This window comes from Bos javanicus, chromosome X, assembly GCF_032452875.1.
Source record: "Bos javanicus breed banteng chromosome X, ARS-OSU_banteng_1.0, whole genome shotgun sequence".
Classification (NCBI taxonomy): Eukaryota; Metazoa; Chordata; class Mammalia; order Artiodactyla; family Bovidae; genus Bos; species Bos javanicus.
Genome location: NC_083897.1, coordinates 13,068,116 through 13,091,509, shown reverse-complemented (window position 1 = coordinate 13,091,509; position 23,394 = coordinate 13,068,116). Strand labels below are relative to the sequence as shown.

The 23,394-nt window shown below is 43.7% G+C and overlaps 1 long non-coding RNA gene across 4 annotated transcripts in view; it reads left to right on the top strand.

Annotated features, from left to right (window-relative positions):
- Positions 1–3,237: 3,237 nt before the first annotated feature.
- The window catches only part of LOC133241969 (uncharacterized), a 257,961-nt gene continuing 237,804 nt past the window's right edge, over positions 3,238–23,394 (top strand). For 2 of the 4 annotated variants that reach the window (XR_009734732.1, XR_009734734.1), the window contains exon 1: positions 3,250–3,376. This is a non-coding gene — a long non-coding RNA (uncharacterized LOC133241969). Of the gene's footprint in view, positions 3,377–23,394 lie in introns of all 4 variants that reach the window. The other 2 variants (XR_009734733.1, XR_009734731.1) reach the window with 2 other exon arrangements.

The following is a 23,394-nucleotide window of genomic DNA, read 5'->3' as shown; positions in this document are numbered from 1 at the left end:
TTGAAATGATTCCTGATGTTGGGGCCAGTGTGAAGAAAGCAGGAGAGACTCTATCTTGAAGCCTGTTGTCCATCTTAAAGACAGGATGTGAACTGGGCCTGAACCCTGACCAAAAGTAAGAAAACTGTTGCTAGTGAAAACCAGGTCTTGTGGAGACTTCCCTCCCTAAGGATGGCAAACAGATTGTAGTTGAGGTCAGGCTGCCCCTGTTAGGTTAACCATGGAGACATCCCCCAGCTTGTTAAGCATTGTTCCCTCCACCTTTAACCTTAATTGTTTGTTCTCCTAGCACCTGCTTGTTGTAAAACTCAATCATATGCAACAAAGAGGTTGCTAACATGTAACCAGTCAAGTAGTGGGGGGTATAAAACTGGGCCTCTGAGAAACATCAGGGTCCTTGTTGGGGCCTGATTCCCCTTGGACCTGCTGGTGTAGTAAACTGTACTCGATTGTCTTACGTGTCCTCCGAGGTGTGCTTTTCGACTTTGGATTCCACAACACTGATGATTGCTCACACAGAATTTGGAGTCTGGCAAAGGTAAATAAATAAAAAATGCTACCAATTTAAAGGCTATGTTGATTTAAACTCAGCAAATTATAATTGGCTTAACATAAGTATTTTCATCCTGTTAAGAGTAGTGAGTTAATAAATTAATTTATAAAAACACGTGGAAAAAAAATGTGGAGTTAATTGGGTTTACATCTGTTGGCTATGCAATCTATGGCAGGTTACTTAGCAGATCTATGGCTCAGTTCCCTTACCTGTTAAAACTGAAATAATGGTTAAAACAGTGTCTGGCATGTCATAACATTAGAAGTTACAACACACCCTCTGTGTGTGTGCTCAGTTGTGTCTGACTCTGTGATCCTGTGGACTGTAGCCTGCTCCTCTGTCCATGAAATTTTCCAGGCAAGAATACTGGAGTGGGTTGCCATTTTCTCCTCCTGGGGATCTTGCCAATCCAGGGACTGAACCCGCTTCTCTTGCGTCTCCTGCATTGACGGGTGGATTCTTTACCACTAGCACCACCTGGAAAGCCCAAGCACACAATAAATTGTTGCTATTATTTTTTCCGAAACAGAGTCGGTTTATGGAGTGAGATTGTTTCTTGAAGACTCTGCACTTACGGAGGTCCCATGGGCCAGTCGTTGAAGGGAATGGAAACCCATTCCAGTACTCTTGCCTGGAGAATCCCATGGAAGGAGGAGCCTGGTGGGCTGCAGTCCATGGGGTCTCTAAGAGTCGGACGTGACTGAGCGACTTCACTTTCAATTTTCACTTTCATGCATTGGAGAAGGAAATGGCAACCCACTCCAGTGTTCTTGCCTGGAGAATCCCAGGGATGGGGGAGCCTGGTGGGCTGCCATCTATGGGGTCGCACAGAGTTGGACACGACTGAAGCAACTTAGTAGCAGCAGCAACATGGGCCAATTTGCAGACTCACCACTGAAATTCCAGATCTGAGCTCTCTGCCTGTAGCCATGATCTGGAAGTCTTATACTGGGTAGAGCTTAGGCTTGAAAGGTTACCAGGAAAAAGGAACACATGTGTATTCCAAATCATATGTAGCTGGCAGAGAGGTTTGAAGCTTACTGAGTGTCACTTTGCTTGAAGTAGACAATTTTCCAGATTTAGTTACAGGATGCTCAGAGCTGCTGACACCTTTGTGAGCACAGGTGTGAGGCATTTAGGCATGGATGTGTGAGATTTTTTTTTTTTTTTTTCAGCTGATACAAAGAAAGTCTGATTGCTTTGCTTTGGTGCCTAACAATAGGCAGAGCAGCTGTGGGCTCACGCCAGGATTACTGGGAGGGAACGTGTTTTCCTCCTGGGGTGGGGGGAGGTTTTAAATCTGGGAAGTTGCTTTGTGAAAGAGGGGCTGGAAGAAGCTGCTGCTGCAGGCTTCCCGGTTTTAGGAAGACCAGGTTTGTCAAACTTATTAAAAGGTCAACTACATTTATTTATTTTTTAGGGTACAAAAGCATTCCTAAAAATTGAAGGTGCTTCCTGAGTGTGTTTATGCTTTGTTAACATATAATAATAGACTGTTGACAGAGAGGAGTCAAAATGAAAGCCTTTGCAGCTATGGGTCTTTGAAGATCCATGTGACTTGAGAGTCGGGGTTAGTATAAAAGTCAGATTCATTTAATTTATAATCCCTGTTTGTTTACCACTTATATTTGTTACTTTGTCCAGGCTCGTACTACTCACCCCATGACAGGCTGATAAATCAAGAGACAGGATGTTGGGGCAGGAATAGCAACTTTGGGAAAGCCAGCAAAGGAGAAGGTGGTGGGCTAAAGAATCATCCTGCCCGGGTTTTGACATTAGTTTCTTTTGTGCTACCAAGAGTAGGGAGGGTGCGGGCTGGAGGCAAGGTCAAAAGACAATAGGTCTTACAAATGTTTTGATGCTGGCCAGGCCCCAAGGGGATTTGTTACATTGTTCGTCTAGCACCTGCTGGAACTTGGGCCTGCTTGAGATGTTGCCTTGAACTAAACAAATGTATTTTATGCTCCAGAGTAGGAGGTCAGGTTCACCGAAATGGTATATCTTTTAAGCTAAAGGCCACATCCCTTTAGTGCTTAACTTGCCTGCCTGTTAGTAAAAGCCAGTTTTGAGTGTCCGCTGCACAGTGAGGCCGAATTGAAATGCCAGAATTTGGAGCAGAGAAAGGTTTATTGCAGGGCCAAACCAGGAGAGTTGATGGTTTGTATGCAAAACCTCCAAAACTCTTGGGTGGTTTGGGGCAGGGGACAAGTTTTTATAGGCAAAATTTGGGGTGAGGGCCGCAAGGTGTGTGGCTTTCTTCTGACTAATAGGTGATGAGGTAACAGAATGGAAGTCCACGAATCTGGTGCACAGCCTGGAGTTACTGTGTCCACCTGAGTGGATGCCTTTAGTTCCTGCAGAAAAACTCAAAGATACTGTTTTGTATATCCTTTCCAGAGAAATGGGGAACTTGTCCTATGGCTGCAGTTTTGTTTCTTGACTGCTCCTCCTTTGTTTCTGCATCCCCACCCTTCCGTGATGAGCAGCTGTTTGAATCTGCCCTTTGGAACTCAGGGAAGGTCTGGGAGGCTGAATGAAACTATTACCTACAAATGAAAAACGGGGGACCCAGAAAGGCTTTTGTACCCAGAAGGGCCCTACAGGGCCCTGCTCAGTTTCATGCCTGCTTGACCTAATACAACTAAGCAAAAGCAATTGAATACAAAGGCTAAAGTAAAAGAACCTGATCACTTATGGAGTTGGGTTTGTTCTTCCAGATCACATATCAAGCTTCTGCGATGGACCAGGCATTGTAATAGGCACTCGAGAAACAAGGATATTCCCAGTCCTCAAGGATCTTCCCTTCTGGTTTGCAAGGAAATGGTGAGTCCAGTAACAGATGTATGGAGTAGCGAATGGCAGCTAAGGTGGAGTGACTGGGGATTGTGTTTACTTCATTTCTGATCTCATGCCTCTCCCAGTGCCTGCTTGATAAATAGAGGTGAAAAGATTTTTAAATTTACAATAGTAAGAGGGAGATTTTACACAAATCTGCTGGAGTCCAGAGTGTGCATAAGGTCCGGCCCCTGAAGCGAGTCATAGCAGCTATAGAGTCTTTTCTGCTCCGAGGTCTCACCTCTTTGATGAATGAGCTCGGAGTCTTTTCTTTGGATGCTGCTGACTCTCTTCTTGTCATTTCCTTACATTGTGAGGGTCTGTGCTCAGCTGAGGTCTCTTAAGATCCATCTCACAGGTTATTTGAGCCTGGCTGCACTAAACAGATGAGGCAGCTCTCGGATTCTCTCATCTTCATGGCTGCCACTTCTACTTAGGACCAGAAGCGCTCACTGCTTTTCTGAAGAAATGCACAAAGTCAGGAGGGCAGCCACACTTGGCCCTAATCTGCTCAGAAGTTGAAGGTGGTATGTGTGTGTGTGTGTATATATATATATATGAGTCAGGAGCGAGGTATGAGGAAGAAATGACAACACATGTAAAGATGCAGTTAGCCAAGGCACTAGTTTTGAGAAATCCATCTTCTTGGCTGGTTGGATCAGTTTCCGTTAGTAGTAAAATGGAATCCTTGAACTAGTTTGACAGGTTGAAATATTGAGAAACCTTCTTTCTCTTTTAATTCCAGTTCAGAAGGAACATTGCTCAGCTCACTTTCTGTGATATATAAACCAACCCCTGGCAAAATTACGAAGTCAGGAAAGTTGGTCTTTGGTAGTTCCTCATCTTCACTCCCTTCCTGGCCTATTTCCTCCTCCTTATCCCCGTGATGGTTTGTTCCTTCTTTTTTCCTTCCCTCCTAGATTCCCAGAGCCCACAACCTTTCTTCTGTCCTATCTATAAAATCCTGTCCTATGAGAGCATGGAGAACTGCTTCTTCATAAAGGATGAATGACTGATGGCATCCCCAAGAGCCACTACATAGAAGGGGACTCAGTTGGTGGGGTAAATCTCTATATGAAATTTTTGGCACTTGGAAGTGGCTGGAGATAGGGGTGAGATGGGATGGAGGCGTTTTGTTTCCTTCCTGATGCTCCCTGAGTCTAATCTCAACAGGCAAGTGGACTTCTTGCTTAGTATAGTGATAAAGAGATCAGACTGACCTGGATTATACCCTGGATTCATTGTTTAATAGTTGTGTGGCTTTCAACAAGTTCTATAACATGTTTGTAACCAATCTGTGTCTCAATTTCCTCCTGAATGTGGGCAAAAATACCTGGCTCATAGGGTTATTTTATGGATTTGGGGATGTGGTAAGGCTCTTGGCATGGGTGTTATCCCATAGAGTGATCATTTAAGTATTTAGTATTCCAAATGCCACCCTATTTATGTCACTTCTCTGCTCAGAAGGCTTCCATGATTTCCTGCTGTTCTAGAGAACCAAGTCCTAAACCTTGGTGTTTTCAACTCTAAGATTGGACCAAAAAATAAAATATTCTTAAGAATGCTTTGGACAGTCTCTTTCTATCATCTTTGACTATGGAGTCAGACTTGATTGAAGGAGAGAGAGCTTTTCCTGGAGAGCAGTGACAGGTATATTCAGTTCAGTTCAGTTGCTCAGTCATGTTTGACTCTTTGCAACCCCGTGGACTGCAGCATGCCAGGCCTCCTTGTCCATCGCCAACTCCCAGAGTCTACCCAAACCCATGTGTATTGAATTAGTGATGCCATCCAACCGTCTCATCCTCTGTCGTCCCCTTCTCCTCCCGCTTTCACTCTTTCCCAGCATCAGAGTCTTTTCAAATGAGTCAGCTCTTCACATTAGGTGGCCGAAGTACTGGAGTTTCAGCTTCAGCATCAGTCCTTCCAATGTGTATAAGCATAGGTAAAACCAGTCCTATTCTGTAGAAAAGCATGCAAAAATATGACTTAAGTCCTCTTCACTTTGGGCAGGGCTTGGATAGATCCCAGAAGCATGCAGGGCATGTTGGTTCTCCGTGAATGGGTAACAGGTTCTAGTCACAATTAAACTGATGCCGAAGAAAATAAACCACACAGCTCAGGCACAGAGACCTTGAACTATGACCCTATTGTCCTGGCTTTCGGTCTGGTGGATTTTGAGGCCACTTTTCCTCTACTGACTGGAGAAGGAAATGGCTATCCACTCCAGTATTCTTGCCTGGAGAATCCCATGGACAGAGGAGCCTGACGGCCTACAGTCCATGGGGTCGCAAAGATTCAGACATGACTGAGTGACTAACACTTTCTTTTCCTTTATTGAACCATGCTGTCTCCTGTTTTCTAGGGTCGGGTAGATGCGGGGCTGAATAACAAAACTCCTTTTCAGCCATTAATAAATTAGTTGTAATTAATTTCTCAGAGGCACTTGCAATCCCATGTGTTACCCTAAGGAAAGGGGTCACTTAGACAGGAAAGTGTAGGTGAGAGACGGGAGATTCTACAGGGAGCTCAACAGCAGATGGTACTCGGCAATGGAAGGCAGCAGGAGGGCCCTGGGCAGCTGGAGAGCTGTGAAAAGAAGAGGAATGCCCCAAGCAAGTGTCCTCTGCCTTTCAGGTGTACTTCATTTGCCTTTGGGGGCAGGAAGGGGGGAATATATTGATGGCTGAGATTCACGGTTGACTTGAAATCTGCAGAGGACAGGTCACCTAATACTGACCTTCAGACACTGACTGATGTTGAATTTTGCATTCAAACAAGTTACTCTTTGCAGTTAAAATCTCCACAAATGAATCCTTTTTGTAAGCCGCACTGAACATGCTCATGAATCATCCTTATCTGTGGATTTACCCTTAAAGGGCTTAGAGATGCAGTCTATCAAAAGTGGCTTAGATCCTCATCCTGCTTCTAGGATTGTCATTGATGAATGTATTTCGATGGTTGGAGTCCCCATCATGGCGCCTCCATAGAGCTTGGCCCAGACCCTAATTTTTAGCTGTGCTTGTCTTGTGCTCTGACACCTCATGAGTCTTGCTATTTCTAAATTTTATGCAATTTAGATTAAAAAAATTAAAGATATTTCCAGGGAATAGAATAGTCACATTGGATGACTGAGGAAACGTTTCCTGATCGCCATGTACCCAGGAAACCAAACTGGTAGGGCAGCTTCAGTGTATTGTCAAGAACACTTACCAGTGGTGTGACCTTGGTCAAGTCACTTTCCCTTGAGTCTGGTTTCCCTTCCATGATACAGGGAAAGATTTCCCTACTTCATAGGATTGTGGTATTGATTAAATGAGAAGGTGTTTGAAAATAGATGATAATGTATGAATTGCAGAAGGAGCTCATCAAAGGAATAACAGCCTGGAAGAGGCAAAATAATATGCAAATATCATGTATTAATGTCAAGAGGTATTGCAATCCAGTGGTTTGCAGTGGTTCCCAACCTTCCTGGCACTGGGGACGGGTTTCATGGAAGACAATTTTTTTCATGGACCAGGGGAAGGGGGATGGTTTGGGGATGATTTAAACACATTACATTTATTGTGTACTTCTAATCTAATGCCACCTCTTATCTGACAGGAGGTACCAGTCCATGCCCAGAGGCTGGGGACCCCTGGACTACAGAATAAGCTCTGTAATCAAACAGCTTGGCCTCACATGATGGTGTTACCATTTACTAGCTGTGTCATTTTGTATGTTAAACTCTCTGAGGCTCTGTTGCCTTACCTGTAAAATGGGATAATGGAACCCATTGCCATAGGGTAGTTATGAAGAGTAAGTTATTAATGAATGCTCAGTGCTTAGCACAGGAGCTAGCACATAGTCAGCTGCTATTATGAACAAAGTAGTGAAACAGTAACCAATTCCTTGCAGTGTGCAGCAATGATCTACTTCCATACAGTCACGTTTGATTATTAAATACCTTTGTTGTGAGGCAGGCAGGACAGACATTATCATCATTTTATGTGGGGGTTGATGAGCCCCTCAGGGATCCTCAGCAACAGTGAAAGGCCTTTGTTTTGGAACCCAGAGCTCTGTATTCCTTAATGTCAAAGCCTCCCTCCTCTGCCTATGTTTGAAGCCTGACCTACCATATGGATTATCATCAAGTTATCAAATAAGCCATGGGCAAGGGCAAACGAGGCTTCGTCACTTTCTCTGGGTTGGGTAACACACCTGAATCAGAGCCCCCTCACTTTGGCTCCTATTACTAATAAGTATATTTCATCATGAACTAGATTGCAGCTTCTTTCTAATAGAATTTAAGAATGTTACTGTTTGTTGTGTTCTGTAAGCCTTTCCCACGCCTGTTTATTATGAAGCTATCTCTTTTTTTAACTTCTTTGTTAATCACAGCAGATATCTTTGTCATTTGGGGACTCACTCTGTATTAATGAGTATGGATTGGACTCCTCCTAATTGTTCTCTGAATACCTCCCAATTTTCAGGAGCGTAATTGATTTCAATCAACTTCTTTAGTACACTCGCTACACTGTTGAAGCCTGTAATTTTCAAGTTCAATATTTGTGTGCTCACACCCTCAGGAGTGCTTCAGTTATATCCTGTTTTAATCCTGGGATTCTAACCAGTCACCAACTTGGAGTATATTTATCATTAAACTCATTTATTGTTTAGTATGGCTGGGCCATGCTTTAAGGCATAACTCATATATGACCTCTAAATTTTTTGAAAAGCCAAATTACAAGAGCACTTTTAAATTTAAACTACAATCTACTTGGCTTTAGTGAAGAGTTTATTGAAATGTTTCCAATGCCTTTGCTGCTGCTGCAGCTAAGTTGCTTCAGTTGTGTCCGACTCTGTGCGACCCCATAGACGGCAGCCCACCAGGCTCCCCCGTCCCTGGGATTCTCCAGGCAAGAACACTGGAGTGGGGTGCCATTTCCTTCTCCAATGCATGAAAGTGAAAAGTGAAAGGGAAGTCGCTCAGTTGTGTCTGACTCTTAGTGACCCCATGGACTGCAGCCCACCAGGCTCCTCCGTCCATGGGATTTTCCAGGCAAGAACACTGGAGTGGGTTGCCTTTAGCTGTATAATAATCTGGGGTGAAGAAACTAAAGGTCACATGTTAGGTGTTTTCTGTGGACAATTAGTCAAAGAGGACACAACTCAGAAATAAGCTCATTGGGAAGACAATAATTCATTTACAGAAATCCAGTTTTAGTTTAACTTCTAGAAATGCAGATAATAAATATATTTGGATACAGTTTCATATAATAGCTTTTCCTAGTTTTGAAAATTTTCCCCATCTGAAATTTTTTCCTTTTTCCCACCTCAAGTGCATGTTCAAAGATCTATGGTGATTTACTATTTTTCTATGTAATTTGGAACAGCTAATTTTACCCTACACTAGATACTCTATCATTAGTTCAGCCTCTAAGAGCTCAAAGCTTATCAGATATTTTTGGGAGGAATACCTAAATTGAGAATAGCTGCTTTCAACACTATATTTGTACTGCAGTTAACCTCATTGCGGAGAAGGCAATGGCACCCCATTCCAGCACTCTTGCCTGGAAAATCCCATGGACGGAGGAGCCTGGTGGGCCAAAGTCCATGGGGTTGATAAGAGTCGGACAAGACTCAGTAACTTCACTTTCACTTTTCACTTTCATGCATTGGAGAAGGAAATGGCAACCCACTCAAGTGTTCTTGCCTGGAGAGTCCCGGGGATGGGGGAGCCTGGTGGGCTGCCGTCTATGGGTTCGCACAGAGTCGGACACGACTGAAGTGACTTAGCAGCAGTAACCTCATTGAGAAATATCAATAACCTCCGATATGCAGATGACACCACGCTTATGGCAGAAAGTGAAGAGGAACTAAAAAGCCTCTTGAAAGTGAAAGTGGAGAGTGAAAAATTTGGCTTAAAGCTCAACATTCAGAAAATGAAGATCATGGCATCCGGTCCCATCACTTCATGGGAAATAGATGGAGAAACAATGGAAACAGTGTCAGACTTTATTTTTTGGGGCTCTAAAATCACTGCAGATGGTGACTGCAGCCATGAAATTAAAAGACGCTTGCTCCTTGGAAGAAAAGTTATGACCCACCTAGATAGCATATTCAAAAGCAGAGACATAACTTTGCCAACAAAGGTCCGTCTAGTCAAGGCTTTGGTTTTTCCTGTGGTCATGTATGGATGTGAGAGTTGGACTGTGAAGAAGGCTGAGCGCCAAAGAATTGTTGCTTTTGAACTGTGGTGTTGGAGAAGACTCTTGAGAGTCCCTTGGACTGCAAGGAGATCCAACCAGTCCATTCTGAAGGAGATCAGCCCTGGATTTCCTTGGAAGGAATGATGCTAAAGCTGAAACTCCAGTACTTGGGCCACCTCATGTGAAGAGTTGACTCATTGGAAAAGACTCTGATGCTGGGAGGGATTGGAGGCAGGAGGAGAAGGGGACGACAGAGGATGAGATGGCTGGATGGCATCACTGACTCGATGGATGTGAGTCTGAGTGAACTCTGGGAGTTGGTGATGGACAGGGAGGCCTGGCGTGCTGTGATTCATGGGGTCGCAAAGACTCAGACACGACTGAGCGACTGAACTGAACTGACTAACCTCATTGAGGTTCTTACTGCCATTCTTCAGCTGGACTATTGCAAAAGCTTAACTGGTCTTCCTCTCATCTCCCCATGTCAAGTTATCACACACACTATTGCCAGAATAATCTCACCCAAACATTATGCTTTCCTTTGTTAGGTCTGCAATGGCTCCCTGTTACCACTGGCCTGGAATGCCAGATCCCATAATCTGAATTTAAAATTTACCTTTCCAACTCTATTTGCTATTATGACGTCACATACCGTATGCTCCAGCCAGCCTAACTATTGTGATTCCTTGACAATAGGAATTGTCCATGCATATTCATACGTACCCCTGTGTCTACTTCGGCTGATCCTTCAATCTCCAATAATACTCTCTTCACCACCTTTCTCCATCTGCATTTTATACATCTGCATTTGTTAGGATAAACAGAGGGCCTCATCCCCTCCCCCATTTTGAAAAAAGTGAGCATAGAGTAAAAAGGCTTTAAAAATTCAGAAGGTCACTTGTTTCTCACGTGAAAGTTCTGCTGTGTTTCAGAACGATAGTGGCTGTGCTTTGCATCTTCATTCCAGAATTTAGGCTTCTTTACAAGTTGTCAATTCAACAAGCTACTGCTCTAGCATTCCCTAAGATGTGATTCTCATTTGAATGGTCGAGGCTGCCCTGTTGGGGGCCAGAGTGAGGTACTCCGCCTGTGGCAAAGGTCATGAGGAAGGAGGCTCGACATACGCAAAGGCGGGATCGAGCCTCAGGAGTCCCCTTGGAAATCCTCGAGCATCTACCCCCATAACCAGAGCCTGCCTACTTTACTACTTTGTGCTCATCTACACCTCTGACTTTATGGGGGGCTGTCCCCCACCACCTCTTTTGGAGAAGGAGTTAACCTAGAGCTCCAGTTAATAAAAACTCCTGGGCGTGACAAGAGTGTTTTAACCTACAAACTCCTCTGAAGGTTCTCTAGCCTACCTGACAGGCTTGTCAGGCCACATGTGATTGCTCACAGCCTCCCCACCGTGAGAGGCACGAGATGCTTTAAACCTTCTAAAAACAGGTTCCTTAGAAAAGTTAGAAAACTATTAGTATAATGGGCTGATTAGAAACTGTATTGGTGAAGGGTTTTTCATTTGTTGAGCCAATGTTTGTTGCTAAGACTCCACATCCCCTGCCCTTACACACATTAATGAATATATAGGAGAAATAAGTATTAACCTTTGATATAAATCACATTAGACCTTAGGCTAAGTAAATTCTTTCCTTAACTAAAACCCACTACACCCTCACCCTATAGGAATGTAACTTTATTTGAGTGATGTCTGTTTTAAGAATAATCACCCTTGGAGAGAAAAGTGTTCTGGTTGACTGACCACTGTCACAAGGAGAGGGTCGTAAATTCTCAGCAGGCCCCCCTGGCCAGAAGATGATGTAACACCCCTAAGACCTCTGTATACATTTGTGTGAAGCACCTGACTTTAATAAAAGTCAGGACTGCTGTCCCCACGTGACTTTTGTATAACATCTCAGTGTATAAAAACAGACTCTGGAAAATAAAGAGTTGGGATCAGTTCCTCGAAATACTGGTCTCCCCATGTCTCTCTCTCTCTCACTCTGGCTGAGTCTCCATCTGGAGCGCGGAACCCGCCATGCTTACTAATTATGCCTGGGCTTCTAAGATCCGACCGGGGAGGCCTCAGTGTCTCCTCTCTTTCGGGAGAACGGAAGGATGCCTGCGGCCTACGTAAGTGGTGCAAACTTCTTGTCTTGAAGTTTTAATGGTCTCCTGCGTAAACCAAGCTACTCAGCCTCTTTTCTCCACTGAATTTTCCTACTGAGCTATCCTCATTCTATTACTCTTTATATCTTTGATGAATATTTAAATAGTCGCCTAAGCCGTCTCCCCTTCGAATACCCTGGATCAGCCGGGGCTGGACCCCGGCACTGCCCCACCTCCCCCCTCACACACATCCAGGACCTAGCTGGAGGAAGAGGAAAGTGAATAAGGCATGTCGACTCTTTTAAGTTGGAGGCCTGGAAGTGGTACATGCCACTTCTCAGATTCCATCAGAAATTAGCCACACACTCCGAGAGAGGCTAGGCAATGTAGTCTAGCCACACATGTGGAGGAAGTGGAGGGCAAATTTTGGCGGCCAGCTAGAAGCTTGTCACATTGTTGAAATCTGACTCACATGCTGTCTCCTTCAGATTTTTCTTGAGCCTCTCAGCTGAAAACCATTTATCTTTTGAACTACTTTAGCGTGGGGCTCGGAGAAGGCAATGGCACCCCACTCCAGTACTTTGCCTGGAAAATCCCATGGATGGAGGAACCTGGTAGGCTGCAGTCCATGGGGTTGCTAAGAGTTGGACACGACTGAGCGACTTCCCTTTCACTTTTCACTTTCATGCATTGGAGAAGGAAATGGCAGCCCACTCCAGTGTTCTTGCCTGGAGAATCCCAGGGACAGGGGAGCCTGGTGGCTGCCGTCTGTGGGATCACACAGAGTCGGACACAACTGAAGTGACTTAGCAGCAGCAGCAGCCACCTGGGGCTTCTGACTGTCAAGTGTATCAGAATCTCCCATGGTTCTTGTTAAACTATAGTCTTGGTATTAGCATATACACTACTATATATAATAGATAAATAAGGACCCACTGTATAATACAGGGAATTGTGTTCAGTATCTTGTAATAACCTATAAGGAAAAGAATCTGAAAGAATGTATGTATAACTGAATCACTTAGCTGTGTGTTTGAAACTAACAACATTGTAGATTATGATAAAAAGGTTTAAGATTGCAAACGGAAGGGAAAAAATGAGTCTGAATCAGAGCAGGGCCTGAGTCTGCACTGCTAACAAGCTTCTCAGTGATACCCAGACACTGGTAAGCAGAACATGCTTTGAGTATGGAGGTTCAAACCTATTTTCTGTTCCCCATCTGTGCGGTGTAACTTTTCCTGCTTCATACTAGCTATTCCTGTGCATATCTTAACCTCCTTACTAGACAGTTAACTCTCATAGTAGACTTGGGATCTCATTGGTATCTTTCTCACTATGCCTCCCTCCAGCACCAAGAATAATCTTGTACATTCAGAGGTACTTAATAAATATTTGAATAATTGATGAGCAGTGTCAAGTAATTCAGAATGTTGAGCATAAACTTTCAAAAAGTTTGTGCCAAGTTCTGGACTATGCTTAGTGCAATCACTTGTTTGGAAATGCTTTATTGGAAGCCCTCACGCCCATGTAGCCCAGCCAAACCCAGGGAGAAGCTGCCAGAGAGCTGAGCTAAGTGGAATTTAGCAAATGGAGACCACATTTTATCAAGGACTTTCCCCTTCCGTGTGCTGTGGAAATGCTAATACCTGTGTTTAGAATTCATTTCCAGAGTCTTTCTCTGTAACAAGAGTGGGTGGTTTTCGTTCATTTGTTCTCGTGTGTGTGTGTGCATGCACTCGTGTGTACACATGCCCATGCCCACAGGGCCTCACAAGCCAGTGTGATAAATTTTGTTGAACTGGCAGTTTTCCACCTGGAAGCACTCAATGATCTTTCATTTGGAAGGTCTCAAGCTGGGCTCCAGTTAAGACTGGATGAGAATGACCCTTCTCAGCTTGGCACCACAGTAGCTTGTTCTTTTCTCAATCCTGACATATATATTCATGTTCTGGGCCTTGAGGGTTGGAGTAGAAGAAGAGAGAGGGCATGAGGTAGACTGGGGTTTTAAGACCAATGCCATTTGGTAATCTCACTCGAACCACATGGAGCAAAATAAGACCTGAGGTCTCCTGTCTTGCTTCTCTTGCAGGCAGGATGAAACCTCTACCTGGAAATTGCTGTACATGAGACAGGACTGAAGTTTCCCTTCGGGGCTCTATGCAAAAAGATTTCCCAGGCAAATGATTCACGTTGTCAAGATCTTAGAGATTCTTAGCCTAATTGAAAAAATGAGTTTTAGTCTCTCTTAACTCCACCCCACAATTGACTGAGGCAGCAATCACAAAGCACAGAACTTCATTGTGGGGTCCTCACTTGTCACCAGCAAGGCTTACCTGGTCCTTGGCAGTACCTTTTTAGCCCTTAATTCCATTAGTAGGCTTCTTTGGAATTGAAAAAGGAATATTCAGACATGCTACTCGTTTTTCCTGACCCCTTTCCTTACTGTGATGATATAAGGGTTTACAATATTATCTGCATGTCGTGTCTTGATAGGTTATTACACGTTATTGTACAGGATTTTGTAAGTATTTTACATGTTTTAGCCTTTCCCCATCCTTGGTGAGACCTTATAGCATCATGAGAATAAAAATGTTCCTAACAGGGTTGGGACTATGGTGAGGCATGTCAGGTCCCTAGGGAGGAAAATTTAAGGAGGTGCTCACTTGACAAGTATAACCCTGTTCTTGCCAGACCCTGAGAGTGAGAATTTCCTGAAATCTTGTGCTTAGGAGCCTGTCTGGCCTTCTCCTAGTTCAGGTCCTAGCTGTCAAAGCTGAGACCCTGAAGTACCAGTGTTTCTGAGATTATTTGGAGAGTAGAGTCTATTCTTTAACCCCCTTTGTTTTTGGTAAATGCAAGGATCCTCCACATGCAGATGGGAGACACTAAAAATAAAGCTCAGAAATCATGTTTTTATTCATCACATGAATGTAACTGTCATTCTCTTCACTTGCCCTCCATGCTGTAGCTAAAGAAAGTCTTGACAGACACTTCTAACAAGCACACATTCATTATTAGTTTGGGGGCTCTCCTTGGATTTAACTCTTGACATTGGTCTCAAAGCCCCTTGAATTTTCAGACCATCAATGGCACATCTCAGCGCAGACAAACACATTATTCCTCTGCTGCCTAACAATACCCACTTGCAAGGTGTACGCGAATACCACCTAATTAGCTGTGACATGCATTTTTGGCATATGTCGGAAGTTAAAGCCACTTCCTTAGAGGAACTCAAACTCTGAATTTATCTTTATTAAGGCCTTGTCCAAATGATAAATATACACTGCCTCCTTGCTATCTACTGCTTAGAAATAAATCACTTTAGGATTGATTTGCTAACGACTTTCTTCACTCCAAGTGTCCTCCTGCCCCAGAGGTCATACTGTCCTTCTTCACAAACACTGGTAACCAGACAGACCCCAAGCTGGCCATGCAGTGAACGAAGTGAGGAAACTGGCATGAGGGGAAGTGATTCCCTTCACACAGTCCAGAAAAAGCAGCTTTACAGGCACAATATTCTGGGGGGGGGGAAAAAAAAGCCCGCCAAACAAGTGTGGGGTTGCAAAGAGTAGGACATGACTGAACAACAACAAAACAAGTGTGGAGTATGTGAGTGAACAGATGGGGTGTGTTCACTTTTTTTTAAGCAAAATACTATGAACTTTGGTACTTCAGGAAGTACAAACTCCTCCAGGAGTCTGCTGTACTGGAGTGGGGAGCCTATCCCTTCTCCAGTGGATCTTCCTGACCCAGGAATCCAACCGGGATCTCCGGCATGGCAGGCAGATTCTTTACTGAGTTATGAGGGAAGCGCCCAGGAGTCTGCTAGGTAATTGAATAAACAAAACTGGTTGTGTAGGAAACATTCTTGAGGGGTGGGGACTTCTGGGAAGCAGAAGAGATATTTCTCATCCACACCAGTCTTCTCTTGCCACATGAGAATGTGGGCCAAATCTTGTTAGATCTTTTGATTCTTCAAGAGGATGTGTGTGATTATTTTTTTCCCTAACACAACATTTCTGTCCTTTTATGTTGGAAAGTTAAACTTTTTAAGTTACTATGAGGGACAAAATATCCCAGAAGGAAATATTTGTCTCATTAAGTCTTGAACTCTGATGCCAGCTGAGTTCCTTGCTCAGGATCACAACTTTAAAAAAATTTTTTTTTTTTTGATGTGGATCATTTTTAAAGTCTTTACTGAATTTGTTACAACTTTGCTTCTGTTTCATGTTTTGTTTTGGTGTGACTGCGAGGCATGTGGGACTTTAGCTCCCCAACCAAGGATCAAACCTGTGCCTCCTGCATTAGAAGGCAAAGTTTTAACCACTGGTCTGTCAGGGAAGTCCCAGGACCACAACTCTTGATTCACTTGGTGACATTTGATGACTCTGCCAGTCAAGATTTGGTTGTATATTCTTAAGATAACCAGATATTAAGATTTTCTTTTCAAAAGTCAGGTTTATGATGATCTTTGTCTCATTGCACTCACTAAGTTCCTTCTGGCAGAACACAACTGTAGACACCTGATTTCCATTAGCACATGCAGCTAACTATTCTTCCTTTACCTTTAGAGTGAGGCCACAAGAACCCTGGGAACTTTCTGCTTCCTGAGGAAGCAACTCGGCTTTCTTAACATTCTTCACATCTTGCTTGTCTCAACTCTTTGCTTCTTGGCCCTTTTGAATCCTCCTGACTGACTTCTGAATTTGTCAGGTGTTGACTAATAGAGGTGGGGCTCGAATCTAGGTGGCTCCATTCTTGAAGGAATGTGTTCTTTAAGTTTATTCCTTGTAGATTGAAGTAACGTATCTTAGATGTGCCTAGAGGCCTATATGTCTTGTGTCTGCCTGGCCTGCCCCTGTGATCTAAGATGTGAAATTACTTCATGGTCTGTGGAAATTCAAACACATCCTAAAGATTTTGGGTGACTTCCAGGGGAGCCTCATATACTTCTTGGTTATACTTGCTGACCCTGTCACATACTATATTTACTTGGTATGAAACATACCCAGTATGTATGGGCTTCCCTGGTGGCTCAGATGATAAAGAATCCACCTGCAATGTGGGAGATCTGAGTTCAATCCCTGGGTTGGGAAGATCCCCTGGAGGAGGGCTTGGCAACCCACTCTGGTATTCTTGCCTGAAGAATCCCCATGGGCAGTGGAGCCTGGTGGGCTACAGTCCATGGGGTCGCAAAGAGTCAAACATGACTTTGTTTCACACAACACATGAAACAGGGGCTCTGTCTCTCTCCCCATCAGGCTCTGCATCTCCCGGCCAAACCAGCCATGAGCTCAGTAGACTTTCTTCAGCACGTATGTGGGCAGAGTCACGCCATCACTCACCCCCACAGACTTGTTCCATGTCACTTGCCCTGTTACTTTCCCATCTCAGCTCCTCACTTCCCTCCCTCCTATTTTGTCCTGACAACGCTAAATTTCTCCTCTATACTGGCAGAGCAGCCACTTCACTCTTCTGTGTCCTTGTTGCCGGTTATCACTTGGGTTGTTCAGGTTGGGATCATCTTTGTGAGCTTGTTAAGAACATTTTTCTTGTTCATTAACAAAAGTATCTAGTGCTAAAAAACCTTGTTGTCCTAAAATCTTAGGCTCACAGTATTTTGCTGTTTGAAATTGGACCAGGAATAATGGAACATCCCATTCTTACCTGGAAACTGCCTTGATTTCCAGTCCAGTTGCAGAACTTCATGGGATTTTGGGAACACCATTCCACGTTTATCTTAATTCTGTAGTTACCAAGGAGGTAAAACCCTGGGTCCACTTGTCAGCTCAGGGCTAAGGTTCCCCCTTTCATACAGAAGCCATGCTCTATTTTGAGACCATCAAACCATGGCTTCATTTACATTGTACCTACACACTTCTCCCCCACATTCTGTTTGCCTGATCCAAAATAATGCTGTCCCTTCCTTTGTTTGGTGAGGTTACATCATGGTTTCTCTAGTGTGCAATCTCATTTGCTGTAGCAAGTTAATAAAGCTAATATCTGACTACCAGGGAGTCGGTGGCTATCTTTATTAAATGGGCTTTATGATGATAAAGCCACTGCTTTATCTGCTCCATTGCTCCAAGCACTTATTAAAGTATTTGTTCCTATACATGCAATTTTCTTCCTAAAAGAACCTATCTTTCACTGTACTAAAACTTTCACAAAGGCAGGGAATTTTTTCTGTTTTCTTCACTCCAATAGAACAGTACTTGGGACGTGTTGACAGAATGAATGAATTCTGTTAATAGCACTTACAGTTATATAAGAATGTGGAGATCATTTTATAAAACAATATGACACCTCATTTTAGCTTCCCTTGAACCCTGCCTTAAGTTGTGGAATTGGAAAGACCTGGGATAGACCATGTCTTAGTTTCTTTAGGCTGCTATAACAAAATACTATAGACTGAGTTGTTTATCAACAACAGAAAAATATTGCTTGTAGTTCTGGAGGCTGGGGAGGTTGGGTTCTGGTGAAGGCCCGCTTCTGACTTGCAGACTGTGACTTCTGTTGTTTCATGGCAGAAGGGACAAGGGAGTTCTTTGAGGTCGCTTTTACAAGGGTGCTAATCTCACTCATGAGGATTCCTCCCTTGTGACCTAATCACCTCCCCAAATGCCCCACCTTGTAATACTTTGCAGTTAGAATTTTAGCATGGGAATTTGGGGGGAGATACATTCAGTCTATAGCAGACCCCTATTCCAACTTTTAGCTAGTGTATGATTTGGGGTGAATTATTTAATCTCTTTATACCTTAATTATTTTAACTTAAAAATTTTTTTAGACTGTAAAGTGGGGATGATGCTACCTATCTTGATTGTTGTGAGGATTAGGTGAGGTGATTTATGTAAAGAGCTTATCATGCAGTCTGGCACATGTGAAGTTAAACATCAGCTAATCTTTTTCACTTTAACTCTCCTTGGCCATCATCGTTCCAGATGCCTGGGACTTACATCTCTGGACCTCTGCCACTGTCAGCAGTAAATTTCATTTTGTGTAATACTAGAGTAACATATGTATGTCTTCTTTGTTTAGTTGTAAACTCTGACAGGGCGAAGTCCATGCCTTATCTATCCAGGTATCATTTTAGATAAATGCATCCATATATCACTGGCACATGGTAAACACTCCAAATACTTGTGTTTGGAAAGTCTGCCTGAAAAGGAAAACTTCAGTAAGTGTACAGAGCCAGGCCTGATTGGTGAGTGCAGAGCATGCAGTGAGTGCTAGATGATGACCCAGCATTGACAGCTGCTTTCCTGAGCGGTTTCAGAAGCTGACAACTAAAGACAAAGGCATAGGGGCAATGAAGGAGCTTTGGGGAGTGCTGTGTGCCCCTGCTGAATGTGCATTTGAATGCCCCAGGGGAAATGAGAAGGGGCCAAGGTGGTGGGTATGGAGAAAGAAAATGAAGTCGCTCAATCGTGTCCAACTCTTTGAGACCCATAGACTGTAGCCCGCCAGGCTCCTCTGTCCATGGAATCCTCCAGGAAAGAATACTGGAGTGGGTTGCCATTTCCTTCTCCAGGATTTCTTCCCGGCCCAGGGATCGAACCTGGGTATCCTGCATTGTAGGCAGACACTTTACCATCTAAGCCACCAGGGAAGCCTAAGAATAGTAGAATGGGTCGCTATTCCCTTGATCCAGGGATCGAACTTGGGGCTCCTGCATTGTGGGCAGATCCTTTACTGTCTGAGCCACCAGGGAAGCTAAGTGTGGTGTTTTAATTCCTCTATTTTGGGGGAATTGCCACTTGAGTCCAGCCTATCAATTTGAGCAGCTGGGGAATTCTGTATAGTTAATCTGTAACTAGGGACCATTGTGTTGAGCTGTACTGGAGTTTTGCTTTCCTGGTAACCAGGTGGGGAATCTGCGACCCCTTTGCTGTTTTAGTCCCTCAGGGATCTGACACTAAAGGCAGAGCAAGCAGGCTGAGCTCTGAGTGGCTCTCCACTTGGGAGTATTCATGGCAACTGCTATCTCGGCCCCTCTCACACGCTCTGTCTGATGCAGGACTGGGTAAAGGGAACAAGAGCAAAGACCAAGGGGATGGTAAGAGGGCAGGGTTTCTTCCACATCCCTTACCCTCACAAATTTACTCCTTTTTACTTTTTCCCTCTCCTTTTCCCAGTGTCCTAATCCTCTTTAGTATTGGGTTGGCCAAAAAGTTCATGTAACGTGGAAAAACCTGAACAATCTTTGTAGCCAACACAGTATTCTCCAGGGGGTTACATTTGATGAGGACTAAGGTCCCTTTGAGCTTCTGATGTGCTAGTAAACTAGATCTCTAGGGGGAAAATCCCTCATGTGTAATGTTTGCCGATTTCTGTAGTATAAATATTCCCATCCAGGTGGACTTCCAACTTGTCTCTGAATGTGGTTTTGGGAGATGCTGTGTGTCTTTGGCTGTTGTGAAACAGTTTGTGCTGGCTTCAGCATCCCATTGCCTTGAACTCTTAATGTGATCCTTTTTCTCTCCATTTCCACATTCAGTCCTTTTGCAGTATCTACAATACCAAAATTAGACTATAAAGCTCTTCATACTCAAAAAGCAAAAAAGGAAAGCATTCCTTTCAGACTTAATACACGTATATTATGATATCAAGATTGTGTCAATGATGGGTGCTGGCTGCTAATTTCAGTGGTAATTAGGGCCAAAGCAGGTGGCTCAGCTGTAAAGAATTCGCTTACCAAGTAGGAGACCTGGGTTTGATCCCTGGGTCCAGGAGATCCCCTGCAGGAGGAAATGGCAACCCACTCTAGTACTCTTGCCTAGAGAATCCATGGACAGAGGAGCCTGTCAAGTTACAGTCCATAGGGTCACAAAGAGTTGGACATGACTTAGTGACCAAGTCATGCCAAAGCAGCAGGAAAGACTAGGTTTTGTGGTTCTCTAATGGTGTATGTGAATTAACAAAAGCCTCTCAAAATCAAGTGTCAGGTATGCTGGTCGTATGTCCCCTGAGACACTTTTTATGACAGACTTGTCTTTCCACTAGTTATGGTAAAGCTGACAGGGAGCAGTATTAACAACATATACACAGGTACAACATTATTCACTCTGGTATTTTACATTTTTCCCATGCCCTCACAACATTCCTCTGAAAAAGCCTCCCCCCTCCTTTAATATAGCAATTTCTGCTGCCAGTAGAAGCTTCTGCAAATTAAATGTGTTTAACTTGGAAGACAGGGATGAATGAAAAGAGCTGTAGCTGCTTGCAACTGGTCCAGGTTGGGGAAGCAGAGAGACAGCTAGAGTGGAGCTTGGCCGGAACCACTTGACCCGTGTAAGGTTTGGTCCTAAATCCTTTCATTTTCAGAGGCATCTCCTGTTCGTTCTTCAGCCTCTGTGCAGCTGCCTCAGACAGTCCCTCCTTTCCTATCTGTTTCCAGGTTGGAGCTGTTGCCCAACAAGTTTTCTAGTCACTTGGAGACACCTAAGCAAAATGCACTAGGAGTGTAGTGACAATTTGTGTGTGTGTGTGTGTGTGTATAGTCAGCAGTGACAAGGAGCCTGTGGTGTGCTGGTAATGGTTCCTAGAGAAAAAAAGGATATGTGTTGTATTCCTACATTTTACTAACATAGGATAGGTAGCACACAATTAAAAAGATATTAATATGTATTACTCCTTATTTTAAGTTTCCTGTAGCCAGTTTTTTCCCACAGAATGCTTATTTTTCCCCCCAGGCTTGTTGTAATTTATTTGTTATTCCCAAGCAATAGCTTCAAAAGTTTTGCATTTTATAACACTCTTGATAAGAAAATAAAAATTAAATAAAAATACATTCTCAACAACACGTTTATACACAAATTCATTACATTGTTTTGATAACTTTTTCAAACTGGACACTGTAAAAACAAATATCTCCTAGCAACATATTTTCTTTATTCTTTAAGAATTGTATCCATATCCAATCTATGGTTGTGATGAACCAAGATAGTCCAGAGGTAGTGTTGGCTGATATTTTCAAATCTGTTAATGAGGAAGATGAAAGTGAGACAACAGAGATGGCAGGGCAAAACTTCATTTATTCATTAGTGATGTGAGCAAACTTCTTGTTAAATTAGATGACAGTTCCCTGTGTTGGGAAGATTCCCTGGAGAAGGAAATGGCAACCCACTCCAGTACTTCTTGCCTTGAAAATCCCATGGACAGAGGAGCTTGGTGCAGGCTACTATCCATGGGGTCGCAAAGAGTCGGGCACAACTGAGCGACTTCACTTTCTTCACTTTTCAAAATACTGGAAGAATATGTCTTTCCATTTTGTGTTAGGCATCATGTAATAGCTACAGCTCCAACACAAAATGCTCTTAAATTTAATTCAGTGGATTACTTTGCCAACAAAGGTTTGTCTAGTCAAGGCTATGGTTTTTCCTGTGGTCATGTATGGATGTGAGAGTTGGACTCTGAAGAAGGCTGAGCGCCAAAGAATTGATGCTTCTGAACTGTGGTGTTGGAGAAGACTCTTGAGAGTCCCTTGGACTGCAAGGAGATCCAACCAGTCCATTCTGAAGGAGATCAGCCCTGGGATTTCTTTGGAAGGAATGATGCTAAAGCTGAAACTCCAGTACTTTGGCCACCTCATGTGAAGAGTTGACTCATTGGAAAAGACTCTGATGCTGGGAGGGATTGGGGGCAGGAGGAGAAGGGGACGACAGACGATGAGATGGCTGGATGGCATCACTGACTCGATGGACGTAGGTCTGGGTGAACTCCGGGAGTTGGTGATGGACAGGGAGGCCTGGCATGCTGCGATTCATGGGGTTGCAAAGAGTTGGACACCACTGAGCATCTGATCTGATCTGATGAACACTTTTGCTGTCACTTTTTTAAAGTCTAGACAACCGTGTGATAAATCAAGTCTTGATTTCTAGCATATTCAAATTTCCATGTTGTAAGGTATGCCCCACCCATTACAACTGGGCACTAACTGGACTGAATTGTGAAACTATAATTGTAAAGTAACTGAACGAGGAGTCAGAAGTGATGGGAAAGAGCATGCTATTACAAGGTATTTCCATTGCATAGACAAACACAAATAACCTTGACAGCATAGAAAAAATAGTAAGATGTAGTACAGGAATTAGGAAAAGGGTTTGGAGTATTAAACCTTTCTTTTAATATAATTTGTATAGTGCAGATATGCATCATTGAACTTTAAAAAACTATATTGGGGTGTTTTTTGATTAACAATGTTGTACTAGTTTCAGGTGAACAGCTAAGGGATCCAGCCGTACATATACATGTATCCATTCTCCCTCAAACCATGCCCCGCCCGCCCCCCATTCAGGCGGGCACATTACATTATAACAACCGGCTCACAAACTATCTGAACATTTAATAATTGACTCCTGTGAGCTAGAGTAGGCCAACTTCAGCACATGGGTAAGGAAACAAATTTTGCGGGACTTCTATATGGGCTAGACACTGCATGTATCACTTCTTTTAACAACGCTGCTGCTGCCGCTAAGTCGCTTCAGTCGTGTCCGACTCTGTGCGACCCCATAGACAGCAGCCCACCAGGCTCCCCTGTCCCTGGGATTCTCCAGGCAAGAACACTGGAGTGGGTTGCCATTTCCTTCTCCAATGCATGAAAGGGAAAAGTGAAAGTGAAAGTGAAGTCGCTCAGTCATGTCTGACCCTCAGCGACCCCATGGACTGCAGCCTACCAGGCTCCTGCGTCCTTGGGATTTTCCAGGCAAG